Source organism: Panthera leo, chromosome B1 (genome assembly GCF_018350215.1).
Source record: "Panthera leo isolate Ple1 chromosome B1, P.leo_Ple1_pat1.1, whole genome shotgun sequence".
NCBI classification, from domain to species: Eukaryota; Metazoa; Chordata; class Mammalia; order Carnivora; family Felidae; genus Panthera; species Panthera leo.
Window position 1 is genome coordinate 164,303,202 of NC_056682.1, and position 26,840 is coordinate 164,330,041.

The following is a 26,840-nucleotide window of genomic DNA, read 5'->3' on the forward strand; positions in this document are numbered from 1 at the left end:
TTTTGTCTCTGCCCTAGATCAACCACTCCTTCCGTGGTTGGATTATAACTATTACCTTTCCCACCGCATTTGGTTGCTCAGAGCTCAGATGACCACAGCTATTGTGGCCTAGATGTAGAAAATTACATTTTCTATTGTTTGGGAAAAACAAGGATGGCATTTTGCCAAATTCCATGTATATATATGGAATATATATGGAATATATATATGTGTATATGTATGTATATATACATACATATACATATATACATATACATATATACATATACATACATATATATACACACACATATATATACGTATATATATGTATATATATATACGTATATATGTATATACATTTAAGCTTTTTAAAAATGTTTATTAGTTTTGAGAAAGAGAGACAGAGAGAGTGAGCCAGCATGAGTGGGGGAGGGGCAGAGAGAATCCCAAGCAGGTGCCATGCTGTCAATGCAGAGCCTGATGCAGGCTCGAACCACGAAGTGAGATCATGAGCTGAGCTGAAATCAAGAGTCGGATGCTTAACCGGACTGAGTCACCCAGGCACCCCAGTTTTAAACTTTTAATCTAAATTAGATTTCTCTCTTTCTAGAAACAACCACATGTAATTCTTTGAGCTGGTTATTTTGGTATTTGTTGCTTATAGTTGCTACTTCTTGAGTTTTGCAGTTTGAGGCTTTATCTGTTGACTTCCCACTATGGAAGAGGATGACGTGGCTCCCTTTTTTCCTCTCACCCCCGCACGCCCACCCAACCACAGCTTCCCTAATTTTCCATCCTTGCAGTGGTTAAACAGTAATTTTGGTTAGATCAATATACATAGCTAAGCAGAGCACAGCTTTTTGTTTTCTTGGGAGTTCATCATTGCTTTGTTTGTTCATTTACTTAGTTTCTTACGTCTTCATCGTTAATTCTCTGGCCAAGAAATCTCTTGGCCAGATTTCTGAAACTTGCCTCAGATGTATCAGGTATTCTGCCAATTTCATTTTCCTGAAGTTGTCCCTGAGCCTCCTGGCTTGCCCTAATATGGACCAGTTCACCTCTACACATGGGACACAGTTGTCACCCTGAGGACTTCCTTTCGTCATCATCCTGGGGACCCCCATCATTTCTCTCCTCTTAACCTGTAGCGCATGTCCTCTCTGTCTTGGTAGAGTCCTTTGTTTTGATAGAGTACATCCTCAAGGAGCTTCTTGGAAAAGATGGATGGATATGTATTTTTTTCTTGATGGCGAATGCCTCTAAATAGCTGTTTTCTACTGACAATTGATAGTTTAGAATTTTAGGATGGAAATTTTGAAAGCATTGTTTCATTGCCTTCTAGGTTGTGGTGTTGCTATTGAGAAATTCGGAACTGTTTTGATTCCTTAATTTTTGCTGTAATTTGCTGTACAGTTTACAAACCTACTGAGTCCTTCATGGAAGTTCATAGAATTTTCTCTTGGCCTCCATAATCCTGAAATTTCATGATGCTCCTTCTTAGTATGGGTCTGCTTTCATCCATTGTGCTGGGCTCTTTGAATCCTGAAACTTATACCCTTCAATTTGGGAAGTTTTCTTGAATTAACGCATTGATAATTTCCTCCTCTCCATTTTCTGTGATGTGTCTTTCAAAAACTCTTATTGTTTATATATTAGATATTTTGGACTAGGCCTCTAATTTTCTTTTCTAATATGTATCTTTTAATTTCTTGGTTCTACTTTTGGGGTGATTTTTTTTTCAATTTTATCATCTCGTCCTTCCACTGAGTTTTTAATAAGTATAATCATATTTTTAATATTTTAAATTAAAAGCTCTTTGTTTTCTGAGGGTGTGTGTGTGTGTGTGTGTGTGTGTGTGGTACATTGAAAGGAAGGAAAAATTCTTCTCTACCCTCAAGATCTTCTAGCTGGACTAAGAATTAAATTTAAATCAGACAGATTAATGAGAGAAAAAAAAACAGTTTTATTCCATATGCACAGAGGCCCAATTATGAAATTGAGACCTAAAGAGATGATGAGGCAGGCAGGCAGGTTTTTTATATTTTTTAGACATAGAGACAATAAATCTGTGAGGAATTAACAGGACAAAGAAAATTTGGGAACTCCAATTAGTAAAGAATTCTAAACAGAATTTGGGCTGTGGTAGTAAATGAGTAAAAAGTTACCAGAGTTGTTTATAGAACCTTCTGGGCTCTACATTTCCCATCTCTGGAATTAAGGTAGTCTTTTTACCTCCTGATGCAGGGAGGGTACCTTTCACTTGGGAGATTTATTTTCCGCTTTCAAGGGACAGAGGAGGGTCTGGTGTTCTTGCTGCATAGGCTGTCTCCTAAGTAACTTTTATTTAAAATAATCAACATGCCAAAGTGGCATATTTGGAGGTGGCCTGCCCTTGGCCCCTTCCATATCTATTTCTTGCTTTTATTTTATGGTTTCAGTGTCTTATCTGTCTTATCTCTCTGCAAAGTTTAATTTTTTTGAAAGTTTTTTCCTTCCTTCACAGACTCAGTTTCCCCATGTTGCCTTTGTCTGTTGATTTAAGTCTCTGTCTTTCCTGTTAGAGACTTTCCTCATATTCCTCATACCCTTTTATTGTCTGCTCACATTTGAGTCGGGGATTAGGGGCTGAAGTTGTGTGTGGGCTTGTTGACCGGGAATTTCACTGTCAGGTGATCTGGCTGGGGTTTTATTTGGAGAAACTGATGTCATTACCTCTTGGGCCACTGAGAGTCCTCAGAAAAGGGTCTTCCACTCTTTTCCTGGACAGTGATGGAGAGCTTGGCTGCCAGTGATCTGGGAACTAGGTGGAGAAGAAGGCTGGAAGTCTCAGCATCCACATATTTATATAACCCCTCCTTGGTGTTTCTAGAACATCTGAGCCATGCCTGATGCACCCCATTCCAGAGACCCTCTCTTTTACCCTCTCTGGGAGAGGAGGTGGGGAAGACACTCCAGGTGTTTTTGCAAGGGTGGGTAGGCAGGCGGAGATCACCTAACTGCTCAGAAAGGCTGAAGGGATATGGGACATCCAACTGCTTTTTAAAGTTCAGTTGTCTTTATTTTAGCCCACCTCTCTCCCCGCAGAGGGTCTAACTGCCTTGCATTATGTAGCATTTTAAAGATTCTGTCGTACATTCGGGTTGTTTCTTGACTTCCCTTCACCACACCAAAATGTTTTATTATTTTCTCTTCTGTTCCCTCCATCTTTGTGGGTTTATGCATTAAAGAAAAAAAAATCATTTTTTTTTGGTCATTTTATTGAGTTTTCAGGAGGGAGAGAAGGTGGAAGGTCTTGTTCAATCTGCCATTGGTGCCTTCACCAATCTCCACTGAGAGACTAGTGTGGTTCAGCCATGACGTTATGCTGCTGTTTTCCTGCCTTTACCAACAGTAGACGTTCCTTGACCAGTCCAGTTATATTCTTTCACTGAACCCCGTTTAGACCTCAGATTTCTTCTTCTGCCACTCTAAGCATCCACCACCAACTAATCACAGTTGTCATGGGAGGCAAAATCTCCCTCTAGACCTAGCTTGGGTGATATATAGTGTACTGGTCATAAAGCCCTTGTTTCCATTTCTCCAATTCACTTTGTTGAGGACTCATTCTATCCCCTTGGCCTCTGATTACCTTTCAGTGAAACTCCTCTTCAGATGTTTTAATCTGAAAGGCAGGCCTGGTGTCATTGGTGGCCATGTGGCCTCGATGGAAGTTATCATCATTTCCTTCTGGAGGCCAATTTATCACACAGTTGCCTTACTAGCAGAAGCATCCTCACTTCCTCTTTCAAAGCTCATGTCTTTCTTGGAATGTACACCCAGTTCCTGTTTCTGGCTGGGCTGATCAGAGATGACTGATCTGTCCAGTGCCTCATGGATGGTCACAACTTCCCTAACCCCCTTTTACCAACTGAGTCATTCCTTAGGCTTTAATTCAGTGTGCAGCCTTCTGTCCCAGTAGCTTGACAGCATCAGCATGACTTTATGCTTAACACAGAGGAACGATGACGAGTCAACTTCCACTAAAGGAGGAAGAGCATCATTCCCAGATCATCTTATCTGTGCAGAAAAAGCAAAGCTCTGTACTCCCAAGATGGCGTCTCTGCACTGGGAATACAGAAAACACCAGTGCTTGGAACTGCTAATTGGAGTGGGTACAGGAGTGATTTTGCTCTCTGGGGGATGACAGTAAAGGATAAGATGGTTAGAAAACACCATTCACCTGGAGCCCACCAGGTACCACTGTGAATGAAAACTTGGCCAGTGGGAATAGCTACAGTGCTCATTCTTCCATCTGTGCTTCCACAGCCATCCTTCCCTTTTCTAAGTAGAACCTTGGAAGCCATTGCAACCTCTCTTCCCGCGCAGTAGAGTTTTTCTCTAATGTGTTAAGTGCTTCTCTGAACTTCTTTTCGTCTTCTTAGCTAGTTTGTAAACTCTCCTAGGGAAGAGTGCAATGCCTAATAAATACTTGATGAATGTACCAAATGAATTTTTTTTTTTCCAGATAATTGTGGACACTTGGCAGTTAGGGGAGAAAAAAAGATGTTTGGTCATAATTATCCAAGTTGGACCCAATAACGTAAATTCATTAACTTAAAAACAATTTTTTTAAAAATATTTATTTATTTTTGAGAGACAGAGCATGAGTAGGGGAGGGGCAGAGAGGGAGACACAGAATCCAAAGCAGAATCCAAGCTCCTAGCTGTCAGCATAGAGCCCAGTGTGGGGCTGGAACCCATGAACTGTGAGATCATGACCTGGGCTGAAGTCAGACACTTAACCGACTGAGCCACTCAGACGCCCCATTAAATTCTTGATTAGACTCTCCCTTCACTCTGTCTGTCTAGACTGAAACAGAGCATTCCATTTAAGTTTCCCCAAGTGTATTGTTTTTTGTATTATTTAGAAATAGTTCTCATTGGAAACATTTTTTAAAAATTTAAATGTTTATTTAATTTTGAGAGACACGTAACTACATGGCATTTGTTTTTGAAAGTTAAAGCTTTTTTTTTTTTTTTAAGTTTATTTATTTGTTTTGAGGGGGAGAGCAAGGGAGGGACAGAGAGAGAGAGAGAGAGAGAGAGAGAGAAAGAGAGAGAATCCCAAGAAGGCTCCACACTTGTCAGTGCAGAACCTGACATGGAGCTCGAACTCACAGACCATGAGACCATGACCTGAGCCGAAATCAAGAGTCAGATGCTTAACTAACCGAACCACCCAGGTGCCCCTTGAAGGTTAAAAGCTTTTGAAATGATTAGCTCTAGATTATCAAAGTGACAGACTTTAAATTGTCTTCTACTGTATGAGATACTTCTAACGAACTGTCAAATATCCTACTCCCTTTATCTTTAATTTTTGTGAAACCCTAGCCTGATTGCATAGGATAAGATTTTAGCTTCTTCTCTTTATCCTGAATAGAGTTCCAACAATGTCTTCCTGTTACTATTTCCTTGGAAACTCTATGTCCTCATGTATCCCCCAATATTATGTTTCAACCACAACATGTGGAATCTTCACATGACTGCCCCCAAAATGAAATTGTGGCTTTTCTTTTCCCTACAAAGGAGTGATTTAAACGTTTATTTTTCTGCAGATATAATTTAAGTGTGCAGTAAAGTTAGTTTTGACCATTGGGGTTATTTTGGGTCCAAAGAAGGCAGTTGGCTTTCTTTTTATTTTCCTGCCTTGACTGATAAAAATGCCTGATCCTTTAACCATGCAGATAAACAGAAATGCAATTTAACTGAGTTATGAATGTAGTTAGGCATATAAATTTAAGTATGAATGCTTTTTAATTTTTTTAAAAGATTGTCAACTTATTTGTCACATATTTAGATCAGTTATAGGAGTCTTGCATTAAAGAATTCTTATTCATAGGGTCTGGGGTTGTAGCTGAAAGAGCTTTTTGAGCTCAGCTGGTGATGCATCCTCCTGCCTCACGTAGACTAAGGATAAATCTCTGGATGCCACAGGGATTCCTCAACTCCCAGTATGCTCTTTGGATTCTCCCTGCCATCATTAAACATTTTTTTTTTTTATAGAGTTTCATATATTCATTGTTTAAAAATATAAACAATGCTGAAGCTTATAAAGAAATTAAAAATGACCCCGAACCATTCCAGACAGAACCTTGGTGAACACCCCTTCGTCATCTCTATCATCATTTGACTTTTTAAAGATCTTCAGCAACTTTCTAGAAAATAATTAACTTAAGGAGCATTGTGTGCAACTGTTTATGTAACTCTAAATTCTATAATTTTTATATATGTGTGTGTATGTATATCCATATATACATATGCATACATACATGTATATACACACATGTATATACATACACACACATACATACAATTATTTATGAGGTTATAATTAGTTCAGGCATAAAGTTCTTTGGGTAACATTATTTCATATAGGTATTTTTGTAGGAATAATTATCATTTTTAATAAGTAGGTGATAGTCTGTCCTATGAATATACAACAGTATTTTGAAGCACTTCCCAATTGTACAATTGGGGTTGTTTTCTTTTTTTTTTTTTTCTAAGTAGTGTTGCTATACTATCCCCTTTTGGGGATTATTTTCTTGGGGAGTATTTCTCGAAATTTCACTCTGGGATTGAGGATTTCTAGCTTCTGTTAATCATTGTCAGAAGGACACAAAATAATAATGTGAAAAAGTTCACTAGCTGTATCAAGTTATCTAAAGTTTCCGTTATCCTCTATTTTGAACTTTTAGATCAACAGTATCTACTTTGTGTGAAGACACAAGGTTTAGCTGGAGTTATTGAGGCCATGTTATGTACTAGGTTGTAGGTCAGATAACAAAGCCAGAGTAACCCAACGGGTCCATTTGCAGAGGCTGTGTTCTGGGTGGTAATGTCTATGGCCTCCTTTGATCTTGTTGGACGTGGTAGGAAAAGTGTCTAGGGATCAGTAACAAAAGGTGGAGAGGTTGTTATGGTATCTGTGAAACAAGATTTGTCCTCAGTACCTGGTCTAGGGTTCATGAACCTTTCTGTAAGCAGGGGAAGGCATTACACACCTATAAGGAGCTCCAACCCTCCCACCCATTTCCCCATTCTTGGACTGCAAGAGGAAGTAGGAGGGGCAGGGCAATGAGCAACATTAGGGAATTTTGCATTAATATCTTTTCTGGGTAAAGAACTCGGGGTAGAGGACAATCCTATTCAGATTTTTCCCTTGACATCTTCCTGTCTAATGTCTAAAGCCTGGGCTAGATTTGTAAGTCAGCTATTAACTGGCATTATGTTCCCAGGCCTCAGGTTTTCCACCTATTGAGCAAAGCATAATGACACATAATTAACAGTCTACTTCAGAAAGATTCATGGCCTAATGCTTATAAAGGACTTTGAGCTTTTCAGAGTGTTTTATACACATTCGTGTATGATGAGGTGGCTTGCTCTGTTTAGCAAAGGGCATCTATATTTATGCCTGTTTTAAAGATGAGAAAAGTGAGCCTCGTAGAGGATAATAGCTTGCTGAGAATCGGAGGGTAAATTTAATGTACCTTCTACAGAATTTTTCTTGGACTTTGTGGAACTAGTGGAGTCTAAAATAAATTCTACATGAGCATGTATGTGTTGGAAAAGTGGGTATTACAATTTTTAAGCAAATACAACCTTTGTGGGGGTAGGCATAGGCTACTCCTTTGTAAGGGGGAATTGTGTTTGACATTCAGTGGAGTTCTTGAAGAGCATGAAATAATTATGGAAGCTAGGAATAAACTGTGATTTTCAAAGTAATGTGGAAAAGACTCCACACACAGTCTGTTAAATAAATTGAGTCAGGGGGAGTTTGGGAGAAAGGTTTTGTCCCCAAAACAGGTGGGGTCGGTAAAGACAGAATAAAGGCTTGGCGTAGATGAACATTTCCTAGAACGCAAATGTGAGTAAACTAGTCTAATTATTATTTTTTTTTAAAAAATAAATGATGTAGAAGAGGGAGGACACAGTGTAAACTCCAAATTTACAGTCAACATGAACATATTGGGACATTAAAAGGCCAAGCTGCTGGTCTCAGGTCTATGCAGTGGTGATGAGTGCATTTAGGTAAAACGAGTCCATGTGTATATGCAGATGGACATTCCAGTTTTTTTACTCAAGAGAGATTCAGAACTCAGGACCCCTGAGATCAGGAGTTGCATGCTGTTCCGACAGAGCCAGCCAGGTGCCCCTGTAAACTCTTAACTCACTAAGTGTACAACTTGGAACAAAAAAGCTCACTAAATCTTAGGTGTTGTTACAGATAATTCAGAAATGTCATTTTACCCATTTTCCTGTTTTCAGCATCTAAGATAGTTTCATCAGCGTACCTTAAAGACATAACACCTAGAGAAAAGCAAATGTATCTATCGGTGGCACGGACTATTGAGTAAAATATCCCCATTGATTTCTTCGGTCGAGAAAGATAAAAGCTGAGGAGATGTATGGACAAGGGTATGCCCTCTTATAGCTCGATGATACAGGGAGGCCATTCATTTGCACCTTCTTTATTCCCAAATAATACCCCACCTGCCCCCAATAGTTAATGTTTTTGATCACAGATGATGTGCCAGGCTCCATGTGGAGGTCTTTACATGTCTTAGCTCATTTAACCCAGCCTACAACCCATTGGGCAAGGTCATTCCCAACATTCTTCAGATGAAGAGCCTGGAGCTCAGAGGTTCGGGGAGATGTGGTTTTAGCGGTGGAACCGGACATGAGAACAATGCAGTCTGACTCCAGAGGGTACTTTTATAGCTCTACTGAGTATACACGCTGAGCTACGCTCCTCTCCTCTTGTTACTTTCTGTCCTGGTAAAGAGAAATGGACAACCTAGAAGAAACCATGAAGGCCTGCTTCAAACGAAATGAAAGCAACCAGTTCTTCTGGGTATCACTCCAAGCCCCTGAATCCTGAATATCCTAAGATGTCTTTATAGCAGCGCCATTGGATGGAAATATTCTGTGAGCCAGATAATTTGAAAGTTCCTGTTGGCTACATTAAACAAGCAAAACACACTAGGTGAAATTTATTTTAATAGTATATTTTATGTGGCCCAATCTATAAGAAACATTATAATTTCACCATGTAATCACATAATGATTGTTAATTATTAATTAGGTACCAGAAATAACTCAGGAGCTTGATTAAGAGCAATAACGTGCAGGATGCTGCAATGCAATACGGTGTCTTTTTTTTTTTTAATTAAAAAAAATATTTATTGGGGCGCCTGGGTGGCGCAGTCGGTTAAGCGTCCGACTTCAGCCAGGTCACGATCTCGCGGTCTGTGAGTTCGAGCCCCGCGTCAGGCTCTGGGCTGATGGCTCGGAGCCTGGAGCCTGTTTCCGATTCTGTGTCTCCCTCTCTCTCTGCCCCTCCCCCGTTCATGCTCTGTCTCTCTCTGTCCCAAAAATAAATAAAAAATGTTGAAAAAAAAAAAATTAAAAAAAAAAATATTTATTTATTTTTGAGAGAGACAGAGACAGAATGCAAGTGGGTTAGGGGCAGAGAGAGAAGATACAGAATCCAAAGCAGGCTCCGGGCTCCGAGCTGTGAGCACAGAGCCCGACACGTGGCTTGAACTCATGGGCCGTGAGATCATGACCTGAGCCAAAGTCGGACCCTCAACCGACTGAGCCACGGGTGCCCCAGTGCAATACCATATCTTATGTAGTGCAATAGATAAAGTAAAATGTTCTACCAAACAATCAAGTTTTGGCTAATGGAGAAACATTTTATACTGCTTCCGTTTTAAATTTTGAATTAAAATTAAATACAATTAAAGAGTTAGTTCCTCACTTGCAGTAGCCACATTTCAAGGGCTCAACGGCTATTTGTGGCAAATGGCTACCATACTGAGTGGTGCAGCAAAAGTTATTCTCTGTCTCCAAAGGCCCAGGGACTCCGGGATCCTCCATCTCCACCCCTAGATCCTGACCCCAGTTCAGCTTCCTTGCCTCTGCCCAGGGCCGTCATGTACAGTTGTGCAGTTATGCACTGTACAATCTGAGATGGCATTCACATTGTAGATATAGTGGGCTTCTTTTATTTACTGTAACAGGGTTTTGGAAGGTGGAAGTAAAGTTAAAAAAAATTTTTTTAATGTTTATTTTTGAGAAAGAGAGAGAGAGAGAGTGCCAGCAGGGGAGTGGCAGAGAGAGAGGGAGACACAGAATCTGAAGCAGGCTCCAGGCTCCGAGCTGTCAGCACAGAACCTGACGTGGGGCTTGAACTCCTGAACCTGCGAGATCATGACCTGAGCCGAAGTCGGATGCTTAGCTGACTGAACCACCCAGGTGCCCCTGGGTGGAAGTAAAGTTTTTAAAGGAAGAGACACTTTGTCTTTTCATGCAAAGGCATTTTCGGGGCGGTGATTATAGTTCTGTTCCTTCCTAGCATTCTAACAGCTGGGCCCAGGCGTCGTTCTCTTGTATGCTCAGCGCCTTCCCAGTGCCCACACCCTGTGGCTGAAAGTAATGAAGCGGCTTCAGTCAACCTCTCCAGCCCCCAAATAATGCCACAAAGCTATCGTCACTCTTCATGGTAGTTTACCTTGGAGCTATATGTGCCTCATTCATGATTGTATCTGCCGTGCCTCGCTGCATGCAGCAGGTGCCCAAGACATGTATTGATTTTAACTGTTTTCTCAGTGTTCACTTAGGCCCCTGTGTTGTGTCCTGAGTTGCCCTTAATGAACCTTGACCCAGGGCTGCTTTATCCAAGTGCTGACATGGCTCTCTCTTTCACCGAGTCCCAGCTCACCATTCATGTGGTCATGTTCTGAATAATAATAATTCTCATCATTGTTATTATTACTAATAAGCTACCATTTATTGATCACTTTGTGTCAAGCTTTGTGTCTAGCCATTTATGTGCCTTGTTTCATTTACCCTTTCCACACATCTCTAGGAGGTGGGTACTATCATTATCTCCATTTTATAAGGAGGAACTGAGGCACTGAGAAGTTAAGTAATTTACCTGAGGTCACACAGCTAGTCAGTGTCCAAGCTGAAATTTAAAACCAGTTCTGTCTGACTTCAAAGCCCTTCTATGCTGTAAGCATAGGGCTTCTCTTTTGGTACCTGGGGCCTGACAAGTGGCTACATTATAGTGGACTTACCACTTATTTGCCCAAATTTCCTTCCTTTGGGGAAGGAAGCTCGTGTGGTTTGGGTGGGATGGACACTAACCCCAGGGACGGTCATGTGACTTAGCTTTGGCCAATCTGAGAAGTGTCTCCACCTGACCAAGTGATTGGTTCAGAGCTTAACGCAGTTTGCCCTGACAGGCTCCTTTTCTGCTCCGGTTAGGAAAGGAGGCATTCTTGTCCCCTGGGACTTGTTTGTTTGTTTGTTTTTCCTCTGCTAGTGTAATGTAACCCGGAACTCCTGATGACCATCTTTTCCTGCTATATGGAGGAAGCTGTTTGAAGTAGGAGAGAATGAACGAGGCCAGCATGCTGAGACATAGCACTGAGCGGTGGTGGGAGCGCAGACAGCACCATTTAACCCCCAGGATTCAGATGTGCCTGAAGCAGCCCAAGACTGTTTGGTTTTATGAGCCAGTCCATTCCTTTCATTGTTGTTGTCAGCTTAAATCAAGTTATTTGCAGTTGAAAGAGCCCTGCCTGATATCCAGACTTTCCAGAAAGGGAATATTTTTGTTTTGGATTCCTCATTACCATTCTGTATCTACCCTTTGGATGAGCCCACTACTTCTTGGGCCTTGGTGCCTACTGTTGCCTGCATCTTGCCTGGAAACCTTTGCTCCCTGGAGACTCTGTACATGTTCAGCTTGCTTGTTCTCTTTTAGGTCTCTGAGCCCTGCCCTTAGGAAGGGAGATGCCACACCCAACCCCTCCTCACCACTCGCCCCATCTCTTCCCCCATGGCAGAGCCCACACACAGGGATAAGTATTATGCTATGAGTACAGAATTGGAGAAATCTGTTCTTCGTAGACATTACAAAGTTACTCATCAACCTACTTTTGAATGCTGATCAAAGATTGTTGAATGCTTAACTCATCTGGCCTCTGACACTATCTGGGATCTCAGCCAGCTTAGGCTTAGGCTTTGCCTGTTATCCCCAGTTTCTTGGCTCCTAGCCTTTCTGATCAGCTCTCTCCTAAATACTCTCAACTCCCCTATGATTCTGAACTTCCATTCTTCTGCTGGCTTCCTTCCCAATCTTTCCGGCGGTCCTCTGAGGGCATTGTTCCATTGTGAATCAACACTCCCACACCCCAGCCTCCTCACATGATGAGAACATTCCCTTCTCTGTAGCTCTCTCGGCTGTAGCCTTCTGGCTTCCCTTTGCTGTTTCCTCCTCTGGAGGTAAAGCCCTCCATGCAAATACCCTGCTGGTCTCTCCTTTTGCCACCAACCTCTTGGTCATTCCCCCTGATGGATTCAGCTGGTTCCCCGTCTTCTCTCCAGACTTGCCACGTCTGCATTCGTATACACAACTAACTTGATACATCTGCGATGAGTTATCCAATTGCCTTGGGCTGGTTAAAGGGAGTAGTTAATTGTGGCAGGAGTAGAAAATAAGGGAGGCTTCATGAAAGACATGACCTGTGATCGGGACCTTAAAAAAGTTAATAGCGTTTCAACAGGTGCTCTTTTAGGCAGAGAGAACAACTCAAGCCAAGGCGTGGAGGTATGAAAAGGTGTATTTACTTTCTTAAGCACTTGGAAATAAGTGGTAGGAAGGGAAGGGGGAACCCAGATTGGATCTCCCAGATTGGATGATTATATTTACTTGAGATTAGGGAATGGCTTTAAAGAGAGTCCAGTGTAGAGAGCATAAGAGAAGGAACAGCCTTGATTATAAAAGGAAGAAGAAGTATTTTGAAAAGTTGCAGGAGTGGTATGATACTGTAAATTACCAGGCTGAGATGTTGGGCTGGTTGGAGAAAGGGAAGAGGAGTAATTAAAGCAGTTGAAGAAAGTTCATGAGAAGACTAGGGATGTAGAGAGAAGAGATAGTAGAAGAAAAACTGGAAGGATGTGCAGAGCAGACTGGTAATGAGGAGACAGGGAGCAGGGCAGAGAAACCACGCAAGACGTGTGCTGCATGACAGGACAGCGGAGGCCCTGCCTGGTGGTGCGAGATTTGAGGGTGGAGGAAACAGCTCAGACCAGATATGAATCAAATTAGTTGGCCTTTCATTACATTAATGTGTAAAGAGTAAGAGAACTTGTCTCTTTTATGATGGTGAAAATGACTGAAATTATCTAAGCTTAACATGTTTCGCAAACTGTTTTATAGACTACTCCAGCTCTGGGAGATGTTAAGCTTTAAGGGGCATAGAGTGAGGTCTATGATCAAATAAGGCTGGGAAGGCCAGCGTTCTGTATGATTCACAGAGCCTGTTCGTGTAGAAAGGGCTCTGAAGAACGCACATAAGAAACCAGTTTGATATTGTGTAATACAGTCTTCCCCAAATATATTTGTTCATTCATTCATTCATTCATTCAACAAGCCTGTGGTAAGCACGTCTTAAGATAGTACGTTCTGTTTTGTTTTTGGTTTAAATACATGTATTTGTATGTTTTGTTTAACTAAAGTGTAGGTGACACACAGTGTTACATTAATTTCAGGGGTACAATGTAGTGATTTGACAACTCTATATGTTATGCTCTGCTCACTACAGGTATAGCTATCATCTGTTACCATATGACACTATTACCATTGACTATGTCCCCTGTGCTGTACCTTTCATCCCCGTAACTTATTCGTTCCATACCTGGAAGCCTGTACCTCCCACTCCCCTTCACCCATTTTGCCCATTTTCCCACCCCTGTCCTACCTGACAACCACTAGTTCTCTGTATTTATGGATCTGTTTCTTTTTTTTTTTAATTTTTTAAATGTTTTATTTATTTTTGAGAGAGAGACCTGACAGAGAAAGAGAGAGACACAGAATCTGAAGCAGACTCAGATGTGGGGTTTGAACCCACAAACTGTGAGATCATGACCTGAGCCAAAGTCAGATGCTTAACCGACTGAGCCACCCAGTGCCCTATCTTCTCCTGTGTAAAAACATGATCTCAGAAAGGATCTGATCATTCATTTTTTTCTGTAAGTCAGATAGCATTCATCACATATTTAATGAGTACCTACTATGTGAAGGAATTGTCTTAGATGCTGAGGGTCCAGTAGTGAATACACAGACTAGGTTCCTGCTTGTATGGAACTTATAATCAGTGGGGAGAGCACACAATTTTAAAAAATCAAGAAAAAAATGTCATGTGGTGATGTTTTATTTATTTTTTCACTCATTCGTTCATTTGAGCACAGTCAACATGGTAAGAATCATTTAAATCATTAAAATAGAGACCTGAGAGTGACTGGTTATCTACTTTAGATTGAGTGGTCAAGGGAAGGCCTTTCTGCAAAAAGTGACATACAGGCTGAAATTGGAGTTATAAGACGTCGTTGATTAGGGAGAGAGTAACAGAGAACAGGTGGAATGATTTTCTAGGTAGAGGGAACATCATGTGCAAAGACCCTACCACACCATGATTTTGCTGTGTTTGAGGAACAGGAACAAGGCTCGTGTGGTTGAATAATAGTGGGTCAGGGGGAAGTGGTACCAGTGCAGTTGGACAAGTAGGTGGTAAGCTAGGTTAAAGAGATGGGTTTTTCGTTTAAGGGTGGGGAAGCCATTGGAGCGTTTTAAGTAGGACTGAGGACATGAACTGATTTATGTCTTTATTTTTTAATTTAATTTTTTATTATTTTTTAAAAGTTCGTGTGGATTGGTAAATGGAGAAAGGATTATAAGAAGATATGGAAGGAAGTAGGAGGATATTGCAGCACCCTTGACAAGGGGTGGTGGTGGCTGTGTCGGTTATTGCCACAGTAATGCCATGTAACAAACATCCCATACATTCAGTGGCATACAGGAATACGGTTTTATTTTTGCTCATGAGGTGATTTGGATAGCTGGGTAGTTCTGATGTGGGTCAGGCTCAGCTGATCTGTGATCAGCTGAGTCAGCTAGGCAACTCTGCAGTGTGACCTTGGTTCTCTGATGTGTTTGGAAGGGCCTGCTGACTGTCGACGGTCTGGGATGGCCTCAGCAGAGATGGCTGGAACAACTCTGCTCTCCCCTGTGTTCATATTACGTCCCTCTAGTTGGCTCGCCTGGGCTTATTCTCAGGCTGGCCCTGTCATAATCTCATAGTGGTTGCAAAGAAACGGAAGGGAGTAGAAACAAGCAAGCAGATTTTTATGCTTTAGCTTGTGCCAAGTTTGCTACTGTCCCACTGGTCAAGGCAACTTCCACGGGTACACCCACAGTTAGTCTGGGAGGACATTGCCAAAGGGCAGGGATACAGAGGGGTGTGAAAAGGTACAGAGAGGGATGAAAAATAGGGGCCATTAGTACAATAGATTGCGCCAATGAGAGAAGGGTAAAGACTTGAATATTCAGATTTAGGGTATTTTGGAGGTACAGTCCAAAGAACATGGTTCTGGATTAATTTTGACGTATGAGACAGAGGAATGAATCAAAGATAACTCTTAGATTTTTGACTGAGCATCTGGGGAGATGGTGAAGCCATTTTCTTAGATAGTAAAGACTATCTTGCTATATTACTATTTTAGGTGGTAAAGACTAGGTAAAGAGTAAGTTTTAGGGGAGTATCTAGAGTTCTGTTTTAGTTATGTTTGAGATACCCGTTAGATATTCAAATAAGGACGTCAGGTTTGCAGTTGGCTAAGTAAGTCTGAGATCCCTGGGGATAGGCTTGAAGATGTAGATTCTGGAGTTAGCAACATGTAGACGATCTTTCAGGTACGCAGCTGGATGAGGCCACCTCTGTTGAGAACATATGGAGGGAGAAGGAAAGCAAGCTCTGGTATATACCAGTGTCTAGAAGTAAAATGGAAAAATAGAAGCCAGTAAAGGATACTGAGAAGGTACAGCCTCTAAGATTGAGAAAAAAGTCCAGGAAACTTTGGTGTTACAGAGAACCAAGGGAAACTAAGCATTTCAAGGAGAGAATGGTCAGCTGTGTTGCACACTGCTGGGAGGTAAGATAAGAAGTGAGATGTGACCACTGGGTGTGGTAACAAGGAGGTCCTTGGTGATCTTGACAAATGCAGTCTTAGTGGAATGATGGAGACAGAAGCCCAACTACAGTGGTTTGAGGTAAGTGCACGATGTGAGAGCAATCCTAATACCACCTTTCAAGAACTTCTGCTGTAAAGGGACTTAGAAGTGATGCGGTGGTTGGAGGTGAATGTGGGTCTTGGGAATGGCTTCTGTTTGGGAACATAAATGATGCCACAGGGCCGAAGGGGGTGATCCACAGAGGGGATCAGGTTCACTGCAGAGACGGGTAACTGCAGCCCAGAAATATTGAAGATGACAAGAGAAGATGCGATTAAGAATTATAATAAACTTTAGTCCATGTGTTAAGCTTCTTCAGGGGTATTTGGGTTCTATATTTTATTTCTGATTTGGAATGGAAAGGTATATCTACTATTGGAAAAGTTTCAGCTCTCAGCCAGGGTAGGGAAGTATGAGTTGTGTTGTTACCCCGGGCGGATCAAATGCTTCTGTATTAGGCTCACTCAGCTACCATTGTAGAGGAGAGACCTCTTTGGAATTATTCTGTCTCTGTAGGTGGTGCTCAGTGTTTCTTATAATGATGGTGAAGCTGATCAATTTACTTCCTTAGATTTTGAGATGGGTAGCAAGTTAAGCAGGTCCTGGGCAGAGCTAAGAAGGGAATGTGACTTAATGTGTCACTTCCTCGTCCAGGTTCTTCTACCAGTATGACTTGATGTTCTGATCAATATAAAGAACCCTTTACACCCAGCAATATAGGTCTTACCATTTTTGCATAAACCAGCAGACTTTAGGGCGATTGGCTAATGCGGTTCAGTTGATCATAGACAAGGCATGCATCCTGGAATCTAGCTGAATGATAGAAATTTTGCTTTTTGTGCTTTTTAAGCCAGTGTAGTTTCAACTTTAAAGTGTAATGTAAAGCAAATGTATTAAGTAAATGGCAATTTGGAATGTATTTTGTGTAAGTTCAAGACTACGTTTGGTGGTGTTTAAGCAACTATTTTCAGCAGCAACAGAGTATGTGCTCTGTGTGTAGAGGGTGAGGATGGTGGTGTGAAAAAGAGCACTGCCCTGTCTTAGAGTGCTTTAACAGCTTTGGAAGATTTTTGTTCAGTTGCTTGAAATCTGCTTTGCTATTTCACTCATTTAAAATATTAGTATCAACTTGTGAAATTCATATCGTGAACTGCAAACCACATCTGTTGCCTCTCTGCCTTTTAGAGCTTTCTGACTTGGCAGAAATACTGAAAAGGACACCTGCCAGGGTCTTAATAATTCTTATATATAGCAATCTGAGGAATGTTAGCGTTCACAGAAATATCCTGGAATCAAGAAGGAGCGCTTAAATCAGATACAGTTGGAATCTCAAAATGTAAATGAGCCCAGTGTGAAGCTATGTCTTTGGGACCGTTGGTATTTTCTGTTATAGTGAGTCATTCGGGACGGTACATCTGAAAATACTTGGCCTATCAGCAAGATATATATTAATCTTAAAAACATTTTACAACAAATATATTGTTTCTATTCTATTCTATTCTTGACATAATACTTGGATTCCTATCAGATAATAGAGAATAGATTTTAAACTGAACTTCATTCAACTTTTGCTAAAAATGAGCTGAAGATAATATTTAACAGATACGGACCAAGGGTCATATTACTTATTTACCTGTTTCTATACTTTATTTTTATTTCTTGAGTTAACAAGGAAGTAACCTTGTTAGCTCACCCCACAAAGAAATGCTTTTACAAGGATTTATTTACTAAGCTATTGTCAAGTGTTAATATTAGAAATGGTCAGGTGAGGAATGTTTTATAATTTCTGTCCAAACTTCTATTGAAGATATGTCATCTTTCATTATCCTTTATGATGTCATAAACTAGTGTCTTTTCGGAATTGAATGACAGGAAAAGTTTTTCTTTTAGTAGATTGGTGTATCTCTTATAAAAAACTACTCTTCCACGAGGCATTATGTTATTCTTTGCATCCTAGATTTTGAAAAGCTCCTAATTTAATGCACAATTGCATAAATGTCTCAGGGTTCTGGTTACCAGTGGTAGAAGTGTAGCATATGTGCATTTGACTTAGGAGAATTCAACTTTCTGTGAGCCAACAAAGGAAAGAGAAAAGAAGCAATTTGAAGAAGGTGGATGATTCTATTCTCTTCAGTGAGCATTGCAAGATGTGTGCACTAATGGTTCTCTCCTCTGTCTTAGTTTGCAAAGGTTTTTCCATGAGTAATTTGTGGTGCTGAAGGTGATTTCAGTAATTAGAGATAAGTACTTTTTCACCCAACCTGTCCCCTTTTTCACACAAACTGTCACACACAAACCAGCTAATTTATCCAATGCTAAACTCCAAGCCCCCAAATCTATTTTTCTTTGTGCTAGATTGTTTGCAAAAAGGCCTCTATAACTCCCCTTCTCGTGTGTACTCCATCTTGTGTAGTCACCTGTAACACTGACTCTGGACTTGGCCATGTGACTTGCTTTGGCTGATGAGACAATAGCAAAGGCAAAGCATTCAGAGACATGAAATGTGTTGTGTACCGGGGCTTGCTTTCTCTTACTGCTCACGGAATCCTGAGAACTGTGCAAATAACCCACGTTGTCTCGTCGAAAAGCCATATGAATGGGAAGTGAGGTGCCCTGGCTGATAGCCTGTAAGTGCCAGAAATGTGCCATCCTAGGGGCCATCCTAGGCACCTGGGTTAGAATTGCCCACCCAGCCTACAGAATCATGAGAAATAATACATTTTTATTGTTTTGGTGCTACTAGTTATGGAGTTGGGTTTTTGGGCTGTTGTTGTTTTTCTATAAAAAAGCAACTGATATAACTTCCAGGGCTGGTAGACATTTCTACTGATGCTGTAGGACATCTCCAGAGACAGTGGGTCAGTCTCCAGTGTGGCTATGTCTTCCGTGGAATAGTCAAGGCCAATTTTGACAATATTCAGTTATTGCCATATGTGCTTATGTGAGAATCAACACCTACATAAGCTTTGCTTCTACTCTGGTTTTTTCCTGCCTTTTGTTTTTTTTTTTGTTTTTAAAGTTTTTAATGTTCATTTATTTTTGAGAGAGAGAGAGAGAGAGAGAGAGCAGGGGAGGGGCAGAGAGAGAGGGAGACACAGAATCCGAAATAGGCTCCAGGCTCTGAGCTGTTAGCACAGAGCCCGATGTAGGGCTTGAACTCTTGAACTGTGAGATTATGACCTGAGCTGAAGTGGGACGCTTAACCCACTGAGCCACCCAGGCACCCCTTTTCCTGCTTTTTTGTTTCTGATTTCTCCTTTTACTTTTAATTCTTATCTGTATATCATTTGCATGTTGTACATGTGTTTCTTCTTAAATTTCTTTTGTTAAGAATAAAATTCACCACATAAACCAGTTTTAAAGAGTACAGCACAGCGGTTTTTAGTATATTTACAATGTTGTGCAACCATCACCGCAAATTCCAGAAGATTTCTGTCACTCTTAAAAGAAACTCCATATACCCAGTTGTCCCCTCATCCCATCCAAACAGTTCTCTACTTTGTGTCTGTATGGATTTGCCTATTCTGCACATTTTAGGTATATGGAATTAACACTACATGTGGCCTTTTGTATCTGGCCTCTTTTACTTAGTATAAAGTTTTCAAAGTTCATCCACAGTGTAGCATGTATCAGTACCTCATTCCCTTTTATGGTGGAATAAGATTCCATTGTATGGATATATGTATCCATTCATCAGTTGGTGGACATCTTGGTTATTTTCACTTTTTGGCTATAATGAGTAATACCACTGTGAGCATTCATGTGTGAGTTTTTGTGTGACTATGTGTTTTCAGGTGTCTTGGATATATACTCAGGAGTGGAAATGCTGGGTCATATGTCAACTTTTGAGTACCTGCCAAACCATTCTTCACAGTGGCTATACCATTTTATTTTATTTTAATTTTTTTTTAACATTTACTCATTTTTGAAAGAGAGAGAGAGACAGAGCGTGAATGGGGGAGGGGCAGAGAGAGAGGGAGACACAGAATCTGAAGCAGGCTCCAGGGTCCAAGCTGTCAGCACAGAGCCGGAGGCGGAGCTTGAACTCACAGACCGCAAGATCATGACCCCAGCTGAAGTCGGCCGCCCAACTGACGGAGCCACCCACGCGCCCCTGGCTATACCATTTTACATTCCCTCCAGCAATATATGAGGGTTATGATTTCTCCACATTCTTGCCAATACTTATTTTCCTTTTAAAAAAAAAATTCTAGCCATTCTAGTATGTGTGAAGTGGTATCTCATGTGGTTTTGATTTACATTTTCCTAATGACTAATGATATTAAGCGTCTTTTCATGTGTTTATCGGCCATTTGTATATCTTCTTTGGAGAAATGTCTATTTAAGTTCTTTCCCATTTTTAAATTGGATCATTTTTTGTTGTTCAGTTGTAAATGTTCTTTATGTATTCTGGATATTAGACCCTTACAAATATATCATTTGCAAATATTTTCTCCCATTCTGTGGGTTATCTGTTCACTTCTTTGATAGTGTCCTTTAACATACAAAGGTTTTTAAGTTGATGGAGTCCAACTTATCTGTTTTCTTTTGTTGTTTATGCTCTTGATGCCATATGTAAGAAACCATTCTCTAATCTAAGGTCACGAAAATTTACAGCTATGTTTCCTTCTAAGGGTTTTATAATTTTAGTTCTTACATTAGGTCTTTGATCCATTTTGAGATCATTTTTGTGTATGGTGTGAGGTAGGGGTCCAAAATCATTCATATCCAATTGTCCCAGCACCATTTGTTGAAAGGCTATTCTTTCCTCATTGAATGGTCTTGGCACCATTATCAAAAATCAACTGAGCATAGACATATGGGTTTATTCCTGGACTCTCAATTCTGTATTCTTGGTCTATACGTCCACCCTTATGCAGCATCATGTTGGACTTACTGTAATATTGTAGTAAGTTTTGAAATTGGGAGTGTGAGTCCTCCAATTTTGTTCTTTTTTTTTTTTTTTCAAGATTGATTTGGCTATTTATCATTACTGTATGAATTTTGGGATCAGCTTGTCCATTTCTACAGAAAAAAGTCAGTTGGGATTTTGATAGAGATTGTGTTGAATCTGTAGATCCATTTGGAAAAGATTGACATTTTAGCAATGCTAAATCTTTCAATCCATGAACATGGATATCTTTCTATCTGTTTAGGTCTTTAATTTCTTTCAACAATGTTTTGTAGTTTTCAATGCACAAATCTTACACTTCCTTGGGTAAATTTTGTTCATGTATTTTTTTATTGTAATATGTTTCAGTTTCTCTTTGGATGTATACAAAGTACAATTATATATTGATAAAAAATAATTAAAACAATTTTTAATGTTTATTTATTTATTTTGAGAGAGAGAGAGAGAGAGAGAGAGAGAGAGCAAGCAGAGGAGGGGCAAAGAGAGGGAGAGAGAGAATCCCAAGCAGGGTCTGCACTGTCAGCATGAAGCCTGAGGCAGGGCTTGAACTTATGAACTGTGAGATCATAACCTGAGCTGAAATCAGGAGTCATATGCTTAACCAACTGAGATACCTAGGCACCCCCCAAAAAATGTTTTTAATGTAATTCTTTAGGTATTTAATGTAGCCTTACTTTTATTCCAGAAGTCTGGGAGTAAGGATATTAGATTTCTAGTCTCAAATGTATTATTATCGTTATTTTGGTTACATTCTCTTTGCTTTATTTATTCATTTCTAAAATGGTACCTACCAAGGGACCATATGCTCCTTCACATTTTAATTCCTTAGTGATTCATAGAGACACTCTGGAAATTAAAGTAATAAGGCTAATAGCAAATACTTACATGCACTTGTGTACCAGGTACTGTTCTGTGTGTTTTATGTTTATTAACTCATTTAGTAAAATTAAATACTGAGTGGGGCATAGTTTTAAAAGTTAAAGGATTGTGCGATTGTGTGTGTATGTGAAATCTTACCTTTTGAGTGACATTTGGGAGAAAAAACATAATTTTCTTTTCTTTTATTATTTTATTCATTTATTAAAGATTTTTTTAATGTTTATTTATTTTTGAGAGAGAGACAGAGTGTGAGCAGGGGAGGGGCAGAGAGAGAGGGAGACACAGAATCCAAAGCAGGTTCCAGGCTGTCATCACAGAGCCCAATGTGGGGCTTGAACCCACAAACCATGAGATCATGACCTGAGCTGAAGTCTGCCACATAACCAACTGAGCCATCCAGGCACCCCCCAAAAAAACATAATTTTAACCTATAGTTCTCAAAAAATAGCTACAGTGAACAGTTAATTTTTTAAAAGTAAGATATTGATAATAGTATTAATGAACAAAGAGAGGGAGGTAATATTTGTCAAGTCAGTTTTTTGGGGCTTTAATTTTTCCATCTCTCAACTGAGAGGTTTGGAGCCAGTGATCTCTAATTGCTAGAGTGCCCAGCCCTCATTTTCTGTAATCACATTACCCGGATTCGATACATTCCCCTGTCCTCTGTGTGGTGGTTGGGAAGAAGCATGTTGCAGGGGAAGGTTCTTCAAGGCATCAGGTCGAAACCCCACTGGAATGTACGCGTCATGAAGGCAGAGCCTGTGTTTTCCGTTGCACTGTTGTATCTCTGTCACAGTGCCTGGTATCGAGTAGATTATAAATAAACGACTGAAAAATGAAAGAATGAGTAAACACAAGGCTGGAACTGAAGAATTTTGGTGTCTTAATTCTTTTTAATAGTGAAAATAGCATTCTCTCTTTTCAGACTATGTGTGTGGATTTGGGTGGGTGTGGGAAAGAGGATGGATTATTGAAGTCACGTACACTTAAATTAATAGAAGCTGTTTTTACTGTTTGTCTTCAAATTCACCTTGCATTTTGTGAATGAGCCATTGGTCTGTGATGTGCCCTTGCCCCACCATCTTCCATGGGTGACAACTACCTCAGCCTTTTAGCCCAACTCAGAGATCATCTTCTGATTACTTTTCCATCTTCTGTCTCCAGGCAGAGTTGAAGCTTTATCCATATACAGTATAGGATTTATCACATGGTAATGAAATTGTTAGCTTCTGTCATATCTGCCCCTTCTCCTAGACTGAGAGCACCTTACTGGCTGCGTCTTATGCTTTATTCAGTGTCCCAGAGCCTGATTGCATATCTAGCACTTAGCAGATTCTCAGTTAACAGTTCTTGAATGCATAAATGTGTGTCAGCTCAGAACAAAGGTAGGGAACAACCAACTGACCAGCTGTTTCCTGAGTGTTTTCTATGTGTAGGAAATTTTATGTGCATTTTCTGATTTATGCCTCATGATACTCCTTTAAGGTTTCTATTATTGTCTTTATTTTACAGATAAAGAAGTAGTCTCAAGGAGTTAAGCACTTTGCATAACGTTAAACAGCTAATAAATGGCAAAGCTACAGTTTAGAGCCAGGCCAGTCAGACTGTAGGTTCAGGTTCCTTCTATTAAATCATGCTGCTTAACCAGGAGTTCCAATGTTAAGTAATTGGTGAAATAAGATCGTGGAGGTTGACATAGGGAAAGAAATCTTTAGGTTAATGTTGAAAGAACCGTTATTTATGTCTTTTGAAGCTCTGTCAGGAGACAAATTACAGTTTTTGTAGTTTAATGTATCAAAAGGTATGGGCCTGCTTTCTAAATGGTTGAATTTTCTGTTTTTCAGACAGTAATATGGGGAACAAGTGGGTTTCTAGAATGTGAAGCTACTAGAATTTTAGGGTTACAGTTTACGTTACAGATATCAGCTTCAGTGAATTAATCTTACAGATGACGTTGCAGGGCCCTCAGTGTGTGAGGTTGATCACAGTTCCGTTTTTGGTTAGGGCAGAGAAACTTCCTCTATGCTATGAGGCTCACTCGTGTATTTTAACGGGATTCAGGATAGGGATGGACAAAGACCTGTCACATTAAAGAGACAAGAGCAGGAGAGCTTTCTGGAAACACTGTTACTTCACACATGACAGATGGATGAGACTCTGGCCCGGGCCTCCGTGATGTGTGAGCTCTAAGCTGTCAGCCCCTGCAGAAAAAAAAAAAGAACCTCTTGCATTGGGACAGAATTAATCCTCACGAGCATCTCAGAGCAAAAAAGGATCCTGTTGGTTGTATGATGATTTGTGATTCTAAGACCCTGCTGATTTAAAATGCAGATGAATGTACTTTTGATACAAGAGGTTTTTCTTTCAAGTCTATCCAGTGACAGTAAGGGCGACTAAAAACAGGGAAGGTCTGAAGTAGATCCTTTCATTGCCTTTGAGGTTTGCCTTCTGAAGTCAATACCATTAAGGCTTAAATTAAGTGAAATCATTAAGTCCTCTAATACATGTTGAATACGATACAATACGTGGTTGCTAGATCTTGCCAAATATTGTATTTTCTTGTGCTTGACTTGTGTAAGAGTATTCAGAGGGGAAAAACCTTGGGAATAGGTTTTTGAGAAATTTCTGTTAAACACAATGATACATATGTATATACACCTTGTGTGTACATACTTGTATGTACATACTTACACCTGCATGTTAGCTAATTGTGTTTTGGGGCTATCTAAATGTCTGTATTGCTTATTGAAGAAAACTGGATTTGCAGAGTTTCATATAGCCCTGGAAAAAAATCAGGCATTGATTTTTTTTATATATAGGTTTGATCTCCCAAGTAATGGAATTTCCAGGCTCACTGAAATATACGATCATCTGTTGACAAAACATGATATTGAGATTAATTGCTAAGTATCGCTCCTAAAGAAGTATCTAGCTTGAAAAACGTTGTGTGGTTAGGGGATGTTTATGAGTGAGAAACATTTCTTTGTTCTGGAGAATGTGATGGACAGTGTAGGATCATAGTGAAGTGAAATTTCTATAAAATACTAAATTTCAGTTTAAACCTCTGACAAATACTACTGGAGGTTCTCTGAAACCATTCCTCAATTCTCTAACACTTAGCATGGCCTGAATTCCAACATCATTTACTCTTTTCTTTCCAAGGGTTTGTACCATGTGTACTGAATAAATATTTTTTTTCCCCATGGAAATGCTCTTTAATTTCGAATACAAATAGAAAAATAATTCTAGTTAAACTTTATTTTAATCTTTAAGCCATATATTTGGAATGCATCTGGTCTGTGAAATGAAGAATATGTGTAATTAAAAGAGTCATTCCTTATTCATCCATTAAAAAGGATGAGATCCTGCCATTTGAATTAACATGGATGGGCCTAGACGGTATTATACTAAGTGAAATAAGTCAGGCTGAGAAAGACAAATACCCTACGATTTCACTCATAAGTGGAGCCTAAAACAAAACAAAACAAAACAAAACAAAACAACCCCCAAAAAACCAATGTGGTAGCCTGGCTGGCTCAGTTGGTGGAACATATGACTTTTGATCTCAGGTTTGTGAGTTCGAGCCCCACACTGGATATTGAAATTAGTTTAAAAAAATAAAGCAAAATCCCTAAAAAATCATGGAAAGAGCCTAAATGTCCATCTGTTGACGAATGGATAAAGAAATTGTGGTTTATATACACAATGGAATACTATGTGGCAATGAGAAAGAATGAAATATGGCCCTTTGTAGCAACGTGGATGGAACTGGAGAGTGTTATGCTAAGTGAAATAAGTCATACAGAGAAAGACAGATACCATATGTTTTCACTCTTATGTGGATCCTGAGAAACTTAACAGAAGACCGTGGGGGAGGGGAAGGAAAAAAAAAAAAGTTGGAGAGAGCCAAAGCATAAGAGACTCTTAAAAGCTGAGAACAAACTGAGGGTTGATGGGGGTTGGGAGGGAGTGGAGGTGGTGATGGGCATTGAGGAGGGCACCTGTTGGGATGAGCACCGGGTGTTGTATGGAAACCAATTTGACAATAAATTTCATATTAAAAAAATAAAAAAATAAAAAGCAGTGATAAATGTAAAAAAAAAAAGCAAAATCCCTAAAAAATTAAAAAATTGAATAAACAAGCAAAAAACAAATCAGACTTGTAAATACAGAGAACAATCTGATGGTTGCCAGAGGGGAGAGAAGTAGGGGGTTGGGCATACTGGGTGAAAGGGGGTGGGAGATACAGGCTTCTACTTATGGAGTGAATTAGTCACAGGAATAAAAGGCTCAGTGTAAGGAATATAATCAGTGATATTGTCATAGTGATGTATGGTGACAGATGGTAGCTATACTTATGGTGAATTTAGCATAATGTAGAAACTTGTCAAATCACTATGTTGTATACCTAAAACTAATGTAACATTGTGTTCCAGTTATACCTAGAAAGAAAGTCATTCTTCCATAACTAAGGCTATTTTCTGGTCTAACTTCTTTTTTACACTAATGAAATACTCAAAATTAAAACTCATGGGGGAGAGCCACTATAAAACTTGAAAATGACATATTGAACACATGCCATTTTTAACTTTTATTTTCTGTTTACAATTCTGATTAAAATCAAACAACTTAAAAAAAATTTTTTTTAAGTAATCTCTACACCCAATATGGGGCTTGAACCTACATTCCCAAGATCGAGTCACCATGCTTTACTGACCGAGCAAGCCAGGTGCCCTTAATGTCAAGCAACTTTTAAGAAAGAATTTTCATATGCTTTACATGTGGAAGTCATTATAAATTTTAAATTTTTTTTTAGTGTTTATTTTTGAGAAAGAGAGAGACAGAGCATGAGTGTGTGTGTGGGGGGGGGGGGGGGGGGGCGGGGCAGGGCAGAGAGAGAGGGAGACACAGAATCCGAAGTAGGCTCCAGGCTCTGAGCCGTCAGCAC

The 26,840-nt window shown here is 39.9% G+C and overlaps 1 protein-coding gene across 1 annotated transcript in view; it reads left to right on the forward strand.

Moving 5' to 3' along the window:
- Nucleotides 1-26,840, forward strand: part of TEC (tec protein tyrosine kinase) — a 125,832-nt gene that overhangs the window by 2,249 nt on the left and 96,743 nt on the right. The window lies entirely within an intron of this gene.